The 12,744-nt window shown below is 40.5% G+C and overlaps 1 long non-coding RNA gene across 1 annotated transcript in view; it reads right to left on the bottom strand.

Annotated features, from left to right (window-relative positions):
* LOC115350397 overlaps nt 1–12,744 on the bottom strand; it is a 48,317-nt gene extending 35,573 nt beyond the window's left edge. Inside the window, exon 1 of the long non-coding RNA XR_003926422.2 lies at nt 12,279–12,744. This is a non-coding gene — a long non-coding RNA (uncharacterized LOC115350397). The remainder of the gene's footprint in view (nt 1–12,278) is intronic.

Here is a 12,744-nt window from a genome sequence, read left to right on the forward strand (position 1 = left end):
AGTCCCTCCACTATTTTTTAAACCATGTTGATGCATACATTTAAGCTCATTCCAAAATTTGTATACTGCATGTTCCATAGTCCTCCACTGATTTAGTCATTATGTAAAAATAACACAGTCAAATGTGATGAGGTCTGTTGGTGACATAAACAAGGGCTATTACCAGAATGGAAATGGCTATATGTAGGCATATGTATTGAGAAGAGAAATGATCTGTAAGAGTCAGGCATCCTGGGAAACACAAATTAGGCGGGTAAGTGCTCCAATGCAGATATCTGATCCTGCACATTCCAGGCTATCTGGGACTTTGATCCTCTGATTCCTGCATCCCCCCGCCCTTTGTATCTCTGTAAATAACATTTCTGAATATGAACCACCCTGCATCTGGCACAGCACTGTTTATGCCAAGCTGACTACACCCTTCCCCTGGGGCGTAAGGTCATGAATCATGATAAACACAGCAGTATAGGAATTTCACACCTTATAAAATGATTGTTTACAAGTAATAGCAGTGATTACTCCAAAAACATTTCAGAAAAAAGGGGTGAAAAAGTTAATTAGATATGCAGACACAGTAATTAGGCTGTAGCCACTACCAGTTGTCTCTTTACCCAGCAGCCAAAGTCTTCCTTTATTCTTCTGCTGCTTTTTCTCCAAGGAAGCTTAACCCTCTGCAAACCTACCGAGAGGAGAAACATCATTTAAATACCCTGTCCCTGCAGCACAAAACCCCTAATTCAGTTCTTTTCCTTGCTCCCCAGGAAGAAACAAGCCAAGAGGGTGCCTTGTGGAGTATATTCATTTTCCTTACTAGCTTGAGACTAGTCAGACTTGGATACTGTCCAAACTATTCAGTCTCGTAGCCCTCTCTTATGCAATTGCTCCAAGCATAATCCCACTGGGAGCAGGCTGTCGGAAGACATCCAGCAATTGTGAGCCTGTGTGTCCTTTTGATATGTGGCACGGACGGCCAGCCACACAGAAACACCAGAGATACCATCTGGGAAGAGGTGAAGAGCAACTTCCCCAGCCTCCCTGTTCCAGCTAAACAGAGATCAAGGACAGATGACCTGTGGCACACACTGTTAGGGCAGAGAAGCAGCTGCTCAGTCACACATCCAGCCTGGAGCTGCCACTTCTCAGCTGAGATGCAGGGACACTGGTCTAACCAAGAACCTGCTGTAGCATCCCCAGGCTACAGTTTTTGTTTCCACTCCCGTTTAGCTGTAAGTACCACCATACTTAAAGTGGGAAAGCCAGCTATTTTCTATCTCCCCATAAAGCTGTTTACCCCAATGCGTGGTTGCAAACAACACAAGCAAACTCCTTGTAGCCCTGCAAGCATGTGTGCACCACACACTGAAGTTCAGCAGTTCTCACTGTTGTGCAATCAGCCGTGCGACGTTGGACAGGAGAGGTTCTCCATGCCACAAACAAATCTCTTTCCCGCACTCTTAGTCTTTTCGCAACAAAGATTACTTACGGGCTCAGGCTTTCTCCATTTAGAACATTCTCTTTAAAGCTGAAAACTCCACACAGGGACTTTCCAGACCCTTCAGAGCTATTGGAAACAGCAACAGCATGTGTCCTCCTCCACTCTCACCAGTGAGATATTTAGGATTTCCTTTGGGCTCATCTTAAAAATACCCAGAGCACAAAAAATAAGTCATGCCTGAACGTCAGTTAAAATGAAATCTTCCAAATGGTGTTGAAAGTGCCCTGCTAGATGCAGCTGAGAGTAGGGGCTGGGATTTATTTCCCAACACCTTTCATATAGCTCAGTCAGTACTTAGGCCGATGGCAAGGGGAAGCCAGGGAAAGATTCCGGAGGGTTAAATATTGCAGATCTCTTCCCTTCTGTGTAGGGATGTGGACAGACTGACTGAAATGGTGGCAGCATGCCTAGCACAACAAGGTCCCACTCCATGACCAGGGATCCATAAAACAGGGTTACAGAAAACAACAGCTACACCTCCCCTTGCCATTCAGCCATAGGATGGGTCCAGCTGCTGTTGAATTTACAGGTTCTCTGCAAAGATGACTGCTATGGCCTGGCTGCCCCACCAGTGCTGTCATCTGTAGCTGGAATATAGCACGTGGGGGACTGTGGGCATGCATGAGTTTCAGATTTCTGTTTCTTCCTACAAATTAAACCCTTTTATGGTTATATTTCTCTAAAGATATTCTAGGCATTAGTATTTGTTCTGCACAGCTGTGAGAAGCTTCTTTGACTTCATATAGAAGTTACATCTGCTATATTCACCATCTGCTATATTCACAGGAAAGTGTAATATATAAAAATAACATTAAGGTGGAGATAGGAGCTGACTAAATGAAAGCAGAAGATTAAAATCCCTGTTCTGGGGCAGAAGAAAGTCATTAATTTTAGTGGTTGCTGCTCACTAGCAAGTTTGATTATTTTATGGTTCCCATCTCTTTACACTTTCCTGTTTAATTATTCTCCCTTATCAGTCATTTAGAGACTAGGGACCTTCAAGGCTGGCTTAATTCAGACTTGTCCTCTTTTATGTTTTCTTGTCAAGACTGCTGTTATCTACTACTTCTTCCATCTATGGCTTATTTGTTCTACCAAGGCAACAAGCTCCTCTTTGTCAGCTCCCCAAGGTCACCTCTGGGACATCTTCCATACATGTAACTATAAACAAAACCAATGGCTCTAAGGTCATCTGCAAAGCCCTTTGCCCTTTACAAGGCCTTACCTCACATCCCCTCTACCTGTTCACAGAAAATCACAGTAACTTGTACATAAAATGAATGTGCTAAAAACTGTTGTTCTTATTCCTCTGCTTATTTGCCAATTCTTGGGCTGTGGTTTTCCTGGAGGAGGAACTATATTTTTCAGCTATGTCTAGACTGGTCAAACTAATAGCGTCTGAGCACAGGCCCACCACAGTCACCCATCTTGCTGAATTGGTAGCATGGCCTCTGGCATGGTTTTGGCTTAGGCCAGCTAACTCTCTTCCAAGCATTATATGGGCACAGTTCAAGTTTGGACATGAGGATGGGCCAGGGACTGTTCCCAATCGGCAGTCAACGGGTCCAGTGTTGTTTGGGAGAGAAAAGCATTGAGCTGTATGGACATGAGCTCTGCCATGTCAGCATGGAACAGGCTGACATCCTACCAGATGTTACTGTAAATCACAGTCCTTGCAACAGGGACTGCTTGGGATGTGTGCAGTGCCCATCCCCCTGGGAATCTCAGTCATGACTGAGATCTCAGCTTGCTGCCTGAACCTCAATAACTAAACAGTGGCTGTATTTTTCCATTTCTAAGATTTTATGAGTGAATAAGAAAATTTTTGCCTTTTTTTTTTTTTCTCACATTACTTGAGCATCCCTTTCTTAAGGCACAGGGACACCTCACTTAACACTGTAAGGAGAAGAACCAATTCCAATCTCCCTTTCATTTGAGAGAAGCCAAGAGGAAGGATCAGAAGTCTCTGTGCTCCCATTTCCCTTGGTAGCCAAGTCCACCAAGGTCTTTCTCTCCAAACCCTGCCTGTGAACCCTGTGGGTTCCTCTTAAGGGACCATGCTGGAGCAGTGGGAGCTGGAGAGAGCCTGACTCCAGAAGAGCTGTACTGCAGAAGAAAGGAGGGTCCTGGGGAGATACAGAGCCTCTCAAAGAGCATCCTGAAGACAAGGCAGCTGTAAATGAGTTGCAAGAGGGAAGGTTAATGTGTGAGATGGTGACTTAAGGCAAGGAAGAGGCAACAGAACTAGTGGCTGCAGAACTTACACTACTCAGAGGGCCTCCTCATGGCTCTGGAGGGAGCAGGGTGTCAAAGATCCCATTGGTATAATTGCAGATAAAGTTGTTACTTCCTCCTAAAAGGCCCCTCTTTGAGTCCAGGGAGGAGAAGGAAAGATCAATAGGAACCTGGGAAGTCATCATCTGTCTCTTATGGGGTCTTAGAAAGGAGAATTTGGTGGCAAAATCCACAAGTAAGAAAGGAGCAAATGAAAGCAAGAATGCTCATGCATGTCCTCTGCTGTCAACAACACACACAACTTGATGCCATTCTCTGGCCAAGCATCAGGTGCTGGAAAGCAAAGGAAAAGACTGATGCCTGGTAGAGGGGTCATCTTGTTGCTTGCATGACTGACAATAGCACGTGGAGGTTTTGCTGCTACTTTGTTTTAGGGGCAACAAAAACAAATAGGGACAAGAAGAGTGTGTGCATATTCTTATCTAGATTTTGTTTTTAAAAATGGAAAAATCAGAAGAGTAATTAAAATCTCTTAACTGGGACTCCTAGTCAAAGCATTGCTACATCATTCTTTCCAACCCCTGGCACAGAGCTGAGCTATGAGATCTTCCAAACACTATTTCTTAAATCCTCCTATCCCATGGTTGAAATACAGTCAATATTTAGGAGAGAGATTTACAAAACAATTTTATAGCCATGCCCTCATTCTGCCACAGTTAAACACCATTTGCAGAGTAGTGCTGAGATCACTGATGTATCAAGTACAAACAGGACAGTAAATTATAAAGACGTATTAGTATCATTCGCCTTTAAAAGGCACAAAAACGCACACATACATGCACTCACACATACGCAATTTTGCCAAGCATTAAAGACAAAGCTATTTTTAAACTTTTGTCAAATAGATCCATGACTGCTGTGAGGATGTTTATATGTTTAATATAATATAATAATATATTAATATTAAATATAATATTATTTTAGATATTTTCCTCTTAAATCTCTACTTTTTATTTTCAATTATTTTTCCAACTAAGTTTTGAAATATTCACAAAGGCTAAACACATTTATCTTGCAGAAAGGCACATTTAAGGTCTGATAACATCAGGCTCAGGTAAGTTTGAAGAGTCACTGCTTTTTCAGGGATGCTGCTTTTACTACTGTGCTGGGATGCACCCTGATAAATCTGCACAAACACGAGTAACTTTCCTCCGCTGCATTCAACAAGAATATGCAAACAAGTCAGGCTCGCATGCAGAACAAGTTGTGAGGGCTACTGTAGGGGCCCCAGTTTAGGAAGTATTCTTTACACTACCAGTCCTGAAGTGAGTAGAAAGCCTATTTCACTGACTTTCTCAGGGGAAGTTCATGGCCTCTGGATTTGACAGATCAGAATAACACTGCTGCTCCATTCCTGAAGTGCTGATGCAGTATTTTCACTAGAACTCTTGCAGAGAAAGTCCAAAGGGAAAAAAACCCTAGATTAAGTTTCAGTGACAATAAATCAAAGCATGAATGCTTAAAACAACTCAAATGCAATTGCTTTTCTGGATAGATATTACCTTGCCATCCCATAATACAAAACCCATTTGTTTGCACTGATGCAGAACCTTGTTTTAGAAACGTCCTTACAGCAAGAAGCAGCATCAGGGAGGATATCAGGTTTTCCTTTGGATTTATGTCTTGGAAGGTGGACATATCTGCAGTGATCCAAAACACATGCAGGCAGTGTGTGACAACATGTCCTAGTTGCGTTCACTGTTGTCACAGCAAGCTACCTTCACTGCCTTTCCAATACTTTCACAAGGAAATAGACCCATATGAAAAAAAACATTTGTAATGTGCAAAATAATTTCTAGTATGAATGTATGAGAAAATGTCCGGAAAAACCTAAACACACAAAGGAATTATATATATATATGTTTATGGTTTTAAGAATCTTATTTGTCATCTCCTTCCAAGGTTTCTTGGCCCAGCTCCCCAACCCTCCACATGCAGCATCAAACTGACCCACTCAGCTGAAGGCATTGCCAGCAAAACAACATAGGGTTCGACTGCTTTTAGAAAAAAAAAATTGCAAACCTTTCCTCTTTAAAATACAACCAACTAACCAACCCACCCACCGCATCATGGTAAGAGTGACATTCAGAAAACTGACATGTCTTTCACTCAGTTAAACCTCATGGAAATAATAAAACCTTAACCAGAAACTCTTGAAATTTTGCCTCAAGCTGAATGCTTGAAAGAGCAGAAATCCAAAGATCCGATGATATCTGCAAGAGACTTGATTACAGTCAGTGATGTTATGCAGCAGGCGCTCAAACACTGCAGTAACAGGTGGGAGCATTCACATGCAGGATGGATAAAACACTGAGAAACAGAGTCCCAGACATGTCACCTTGTGCAGCAGAACATCCCAGAATGCTTTCCTTTGCCTTGAGGTACAGAGGGCTGTACAACCAAGAGAAGTGTGTGTGTGTATTTGCATGTTCTTGCCCACATATACATAAGAGTGATCTGCAACATCTGTGGTAAGTTAGGTAGTTGGTGTCACCCAATCAAAGCACAAAACTCTTGGTATTATCTAAGACAGTGAGGCACTCGTAAGAGTATAAGAGACACAGGATGCTAAGGGAACAGGATAAACAAAGGCTTAACCTCAGGAGATTGAATCTTTCTCCAAGATGTTCAGGAAACTTGGAAAAATCCTACTGACCTCAGTGTCCATCCTCTTGATTAATAGTTTGCCAAAAGTTTGCTATAGTTCTGATTAGGAACGTCTCAATCTGAATCATATTTGACAATTGTTTCTGCAGTAAAACAACATGTGCAGACAGAAGCGAGTATCTCGCTGCCTGTGCCATCTCTGAACGGTGTCACAACACTGCACGTTCTCAGTACTATCACTGTTTCATTTAATTTTATGGACCTCACTTCTTAAATTGTTTCCATAGGCCATTTCCCCCCCCCCCCCCCCCCCATTAATTTACACAGGAATCAATCTGAAGTTCTATTTGAAACGGCATAAGTTATTCTACATCAATTCTTCTGAACTTGCTTTGCTCTCCTATCAGCTTTCTTCTGAACTTGCTTTGCTCTCCCATCAGCTGTCTTAGAGATTACTAGAGCAGTAAAAGCCCTTGTGGAGTACTGATCAAATGCAAGACATACTTCAGCTACAAAACTCCCTCTGTTTAGCATGACAGTAAGTTAGTTTTGCAGTTACAGATTACAAAAATTATCTGGTTCCAGTAGCTTGCCAAGCTTAGGAACTACTTGCCTGTTTTTCAGTTGCAAACAGAAAATGCAGACTGGTCGAGGCTGTGTTCACTACGCCTGGTTTTAGGACTGCACAGAATTTACAGTCAAGTTACAAGCCTCTAAAAATAGGAGGTGATAGCGTTGACAATAGCAAAACCTGAGCCATGCAAGATGGACTGTTACGAATCAAACAAATCAAAAAATTGTAGGTATGGCTGGAGCGTTCCCAAACAGACACAATCCCTCAGACCATATGGGCTGTTAAAAGCCCTACAGTACACTGGCGTTTGTGCCTAAAGTTTGGTTCTTTTACTTTTGGGCTATTGCCAATCTGTGACTTACCTTTGCTTTCCAGCTGCATGTGTTACTTCTGGTTGGTCTGCTGTCTCTCTCTGGCAATGTAGTAGTTTGGTCTGGTTATTTACTGCTCAATCCTCTGCTCAAGGAAAGACAGACTTGTGCCTTCCTGCCTGATGAATAGCGCTAATATTTTTTTCTTTGTTTCAGCAGTTCCACAGGGACCATCATCACCATCTCTGGGCTGCTGTTCTCCCTCCACAGTCTCAGTTTTCTGGCAAAGGCTACCATAAGCCTTTATCCTTTATCCGTCTCTTTATCCCCCTTAAACGTAAAGGTACTTGCCCTCTGTCTCACCCCCAAGGGGCTCAGCCAAGGCAGAGGGAAAACCGCCCTTTTTCCACTCCTTCGAGTAACTCTCATCTCACTACAAATTACATTTTTCATGTTGCTGCTAGCTACCCTCTACACTAATTGCAACCTTAAGGTCCTTCCTAGCATCTTTCCTACCAAGAAATAATAGAGAAACCTTAAAGAAGTGGGGAAGAGAAATTACAAGGAGGGGAGGAAGGGGCATTACTACTGGAAAGGGACAAAATGAAATTGCCATGGGGCAGAAGCACACAAAGAACTATAAAAATCAGGGGTGCTTTTCCAGGGACCAAAGGTCACAAACCTGGCACAGAGCTGAGAGATCACATAAAGATGGGCAAGCCAACTCTGTGCCAGACAAGCTGGAGAGAGAAACACAAAGGTCATTTCCACAATTGTGGGAGCACCATTCCAGCAAGCAGAAACTGAAAATTAAGCAGGACAAGAGGCCTGGAGGTGGATGGAATGATGGCATTTAATACGGAAAGAATATGATGCTCATTTAGAGATGACTGGAAAAGAGCTGAATTTTAGGTGTTAACTTCTAAATGTGACTTGCAAAATTTAGCTGCCTCACTTCTGCAGTGATGTCATTAATAGGCTAACTTGCAGTTTTGAAGATTTTCATGCTGTTAATCCCAGTTTTCCATTGCATGGCTCTTGGCTGGTATTTGTTTCCCTGGTTCATTACACTGATTTTTGGCCAAGAACTGTTGAAGTTGACTCACAGGTTATTGAGGTTTAAAACAAATAGGAAAAAAAAATTGAGAAGAAGGGATATGTGACATCACTGGTGATTAAAAGGTTCTTGGTGTGTTCTGAGAAAACATTCAGGTCAGAATAAACTGGAAACAGAAAATGGACTTTCATACTTAGGTTAACTTGGAAAACAGTTCTATACAGAAAGCAGAGTTAATTAACACAGATTTTTGATCCCAAACCACCCTGTTCTTGCAGAGACCAATTTAGGCTTAGATCAGCTATTAATGGATTAAATTTGTAATAGGTCTTTTATCTACCCCAGTACAGAAGAGCAGTGACTTTCTTACTTGTCTTGTCCCTACCCGGCATCCTTGCCTTGCTCAGTGAAGCCAGCCTGAATCCACAAACTTACTTTTCTTGCTTTAATAATGAAATCAAAAGTGTGAAAGAAGCAAGTGAAAGGGCAAATACTATAAAAATAGTAAAACAAACAAAAAGCCCAACAAGACAGCTGTTGTTCTTTGGGGTTTTTGTTTGCTTAAAGAGCAGAAACAAATCTACTTAAGATACAGTATATATTATAAGCTGCTCCTAAGAGTAGGGGTTTTCATTTTCAGTAAGGAATTCTAACTTAACATGCTGCCAAGGGTTATCAATTTTCAACTCATTTCTGAAAACCAACCAGAGTCACTAATAATGATTAGACCTTGGTCTTTGAAGGATGTTAATAGTTAAAAAAAGAACCCTCTGCTACTACATTCAGCCTATAAAGGATTACTCTTTTATTAGCGTAGCTGAGGGATTAGTAGAAATGTTTGTCTAATGAATGCAGCTACTATATTTGAGCACGTGCCTGAATAAGCTACTTGTCGACTGAAACCTATCTATTTATAAGTACTTCTGAACGGTGCAAAAACTATCTGTATTGCAGTATTGCAATGACTTTTGCATAACAGTAAATATTTTATTGCCATTCACACTGTGAAATTCACCTCATTTGCCAGTTTTATTTCTGAAACCTATAATGTAAAATGTACAGGATGGACTTTCCTACATCTGGCCTGATTTGCTTATAACTCTTTAGCTAAAAAAAAAAAAAAAAAAAAGAAGTGTTACTGGTTTGGCAGTTCTCAACAGGGGATAGGCATATCTTTTATATGCACTTGTATACACAAAACATCTTCAGAAATGCTAATTAAAGCACTTCTTAAAGTCAGCGCTATCCATGTCTGTCTTAATTCAAGGTAACCATCAAAATTTTGTGATAAAATAATTTCTAAAATTCCACTCTGTTCATTCTTCAGCCCTAATACAAAGTCAATTCTATTACTATGTGCATTTAAAATGCTTCATAAATGGATGAAACCACAGTTTTGTAATGGCAGACATCAATGGAAATCTCTTACGTGAATAAAAAAATGAAACCAACATATGTTAGAATATATCTGTTTACATATTTTAAACCTAACCAGTAGACCAGCAATAAAAAGCTCTCTAGAAAACAGAGTTGAAACAAAGAGAGCAGGAAGTTCAGAGTTAAGGCAAACAGCGTTTAAAAGTATTTAATTATGAAAGTAAACTTTTTTCCACCTGAATTACAGTGAACATTCACAAAGTCTCTAGTTATTGCCTGTTAATAACAAATTTTCAGGCTGATATTTAGGCCTAACTTTGTCAAATCTGAATAGGACTTTGAATGAGTAATGTAGGAGAGATGGAAAGGCTCTGTTTGGTTTTCTGAGTGCTTAGCATGTTCATGTCTAAATTCAGGTGCCTTTAAAAGGTTTCTTCAACAGTACCCTGAAAATAACTAGTCATTTTTGAAAAGGAAGACTATCAATCCTGTAGTCAGCACTTAGATTTGTGGTAAGGATGCTACAAATTCACAGACAGGAGGCTGACATATGTTCCAGCCTCTGTAACGCATACTACTTTCACGAAATGTACCTTCCTGTAAATGTACCTCTTACACCTTCAGAATAAACAACTCTTCCTATGACACACACACGATTATATATATGTATATATGTGCATGTTTAAACATGTATACATATATATATACATATGTGCTTACATATACACACACACAATATAAACAAAAATAATCAGATTAATTTCTTGAAATAATTTTTGAAACACAAAGTGCGTAGTTTGAGTAATCACACTGAAAACAACTCCATACAGTTGATGGCAATTTTGTCTTCTTTAGAATAAGATTTTCCTATCAAATTCCAGTTTAAGTTCAGAGAATGCAAGTTGTACACTATCAGCTGTTACCTTTTCCCTATTTCGTACGCACTTCTGGTATAGAGCTCTGCATGAATGCAGATGAAGAAAAGTTAAATACTTGTATATTCTTTTAATTTGTATTACTCTGGAAATAGCATGAGTTTTTTTAGCTTCCTTTTATCCCCTGAAATACATTATGTCCATCTGTACTGTCATTCATACAGTCACTGATATTGGGACAAAAATACTGAACAGAAGAGCTAAGTCAAAATAATTTCAGAGTGACTATACCTTCTTGGGCAGTACTGCTCCAAAGCAGGATAAAATTACTACCTGTTTTTTTTCTGTCTTATTTATTTTGAAAATAATTAGAGGTGTAGTTTTAACCAATGTATGCACATATCCAAAAGCTAAACTTGTAAATGTATCCTCTGTATCTGCATATAAGCCATACACCATTTTTAGATCTGAAAAATTATTCCAAGCTTTCTTTCTTTCCAAGGCACTTCTGGTACAGAGCTCTGCATGCAGGATGGGATGAGAGCTGCTTGCCCTTCTGAACGTACCAGTCAGTGTGCTGGAAGGAACATCGAGGACAATGTGATGTGGAACACAACATTTACTGGCATTTATTCGGGATGACCTGCCTGAGTCAGTGCAGCCTCACTAGACCTGAGAACATTCACTTCTGCTCATGAGTAATGTCCCAACCCAAGAAAGCCTTTTAGCACCACACCCAGCTGTATATGCTTCCTCTGTGTAGACACAGCCCTCCGGGTGAATCAGGAGATCTTCCCTGGGTTCTAACCACCAGTGGCTGAAAATACATCATATGTTGAACCATATTAGGTCAAAGGCTTATAAACAAACCCTCTTAGGCCATGGAAATAAATTCTTTTTCATACATCATACTTCCTTCAAGCTTTACTGGCTTAATATTCATCTTCAAAACCCCGAGACTGTTGCTTTCCCTGTGTGGGTAGGTAGAAGTTGAAACTCTTAGACTCATCCATTTTACTTCTATTTCACACCAAATTAGCTCTAATGGCAGATAGATGACAAAATGGGTAATCCCTAATACTTCTAAAGTAAAAAAGAAAAAAAGATCGGAAGTACCTGAAGTTCCACTGTGAACTCTAAGCCATTCCTGCAAAATATTGCTTGAGTCCATGCTACACTAAGTAATCATTATCATATAGCTGTATATAGAGCACTTGAAAATAACATAGATGTTATAGAGATATTTGTAGGTGTGACAACTACCTCAGGAAAGGACTGTCCAGTTTTGCTAAACCCTTGAGGATTCTGCAGTTGTCATGAGAGTGGTCTGAGTGAAAAACATTCCCATGTTAGATGACAGATACTCCCCATAAGATGGAGATCTGGAAGGTCTGCAGTCTGTTTAGGAAATGTTCCTTCCTCTTTCCATACTAGCAAGTTTTTCTGACAGCCAGAGCTTTTATAGTAACACTGTCTTCACAACAATGGTCTCCTAGAGCTATTCTGAACCAAATGCTGCTGGCATGAGTACAGAAAACGAGTACCATACAAAACTGAGGTGGCTTTTGTGTCTGTAAAGTTTTAAAAGGCCCCTGTGATAAACTCCAAAGAAGCAGTATAGGCTCACCTTGTATCTGAGGAAGATGAAAATGCCACTAATACAAAGAAAGAGGTAGCAAGAACATACCTGGTAAGAGATTTACATCAGGTGTTCAGTCTCATGGATGAAGTGGCTGAGATCTTCTGGGATCGTTGTCTGTTCTGAAAAGCCAGTGTCTCCTGAACGGTGAGCCAGCTCCTGCCTCTCCATCTTCCACACCATGTATATTGTTTGTACATATTTAAAATTGTGTACTTTTAAGTCTCTGCAGATATCTCCCCACTATTACTATTACTATTATTATGACAGGAAAATTGTTGTGCTGTCATAACACTAGTCATCCCAGTCTTCAGGAACAACACTGTCTGGATAGTAGGCTTTCCCTGTATTAGGTGAAAGACAAAGTTGTTTATATTCCTTCCACACATCTAAGAGAGGGAGGCTCAAGCAAGGAAAAAAATCTGTGCTGAGAAAACATGTGAAATACTGGAGTGGAGAGACATTGGAAAAGCAGAATGACTTTTTCATTTGACCACCAAAGAAAAATAATTTT

This window comes from Aquila chrysaetos, chromosome 13 (assembly GCF_900496995.4).
Source record: "Aquila chrysaetos chrysaetos chromosome 13, bAquChr1.4, whole genome shotgun sequence".
Classification (NCBI taxonomy): domain Eukaryota; kingdom Metazoa; phylum Chordata; class Aves; order Accipitriformes; family Accipitridae; genus Aquila; species Aquila chrysaetos.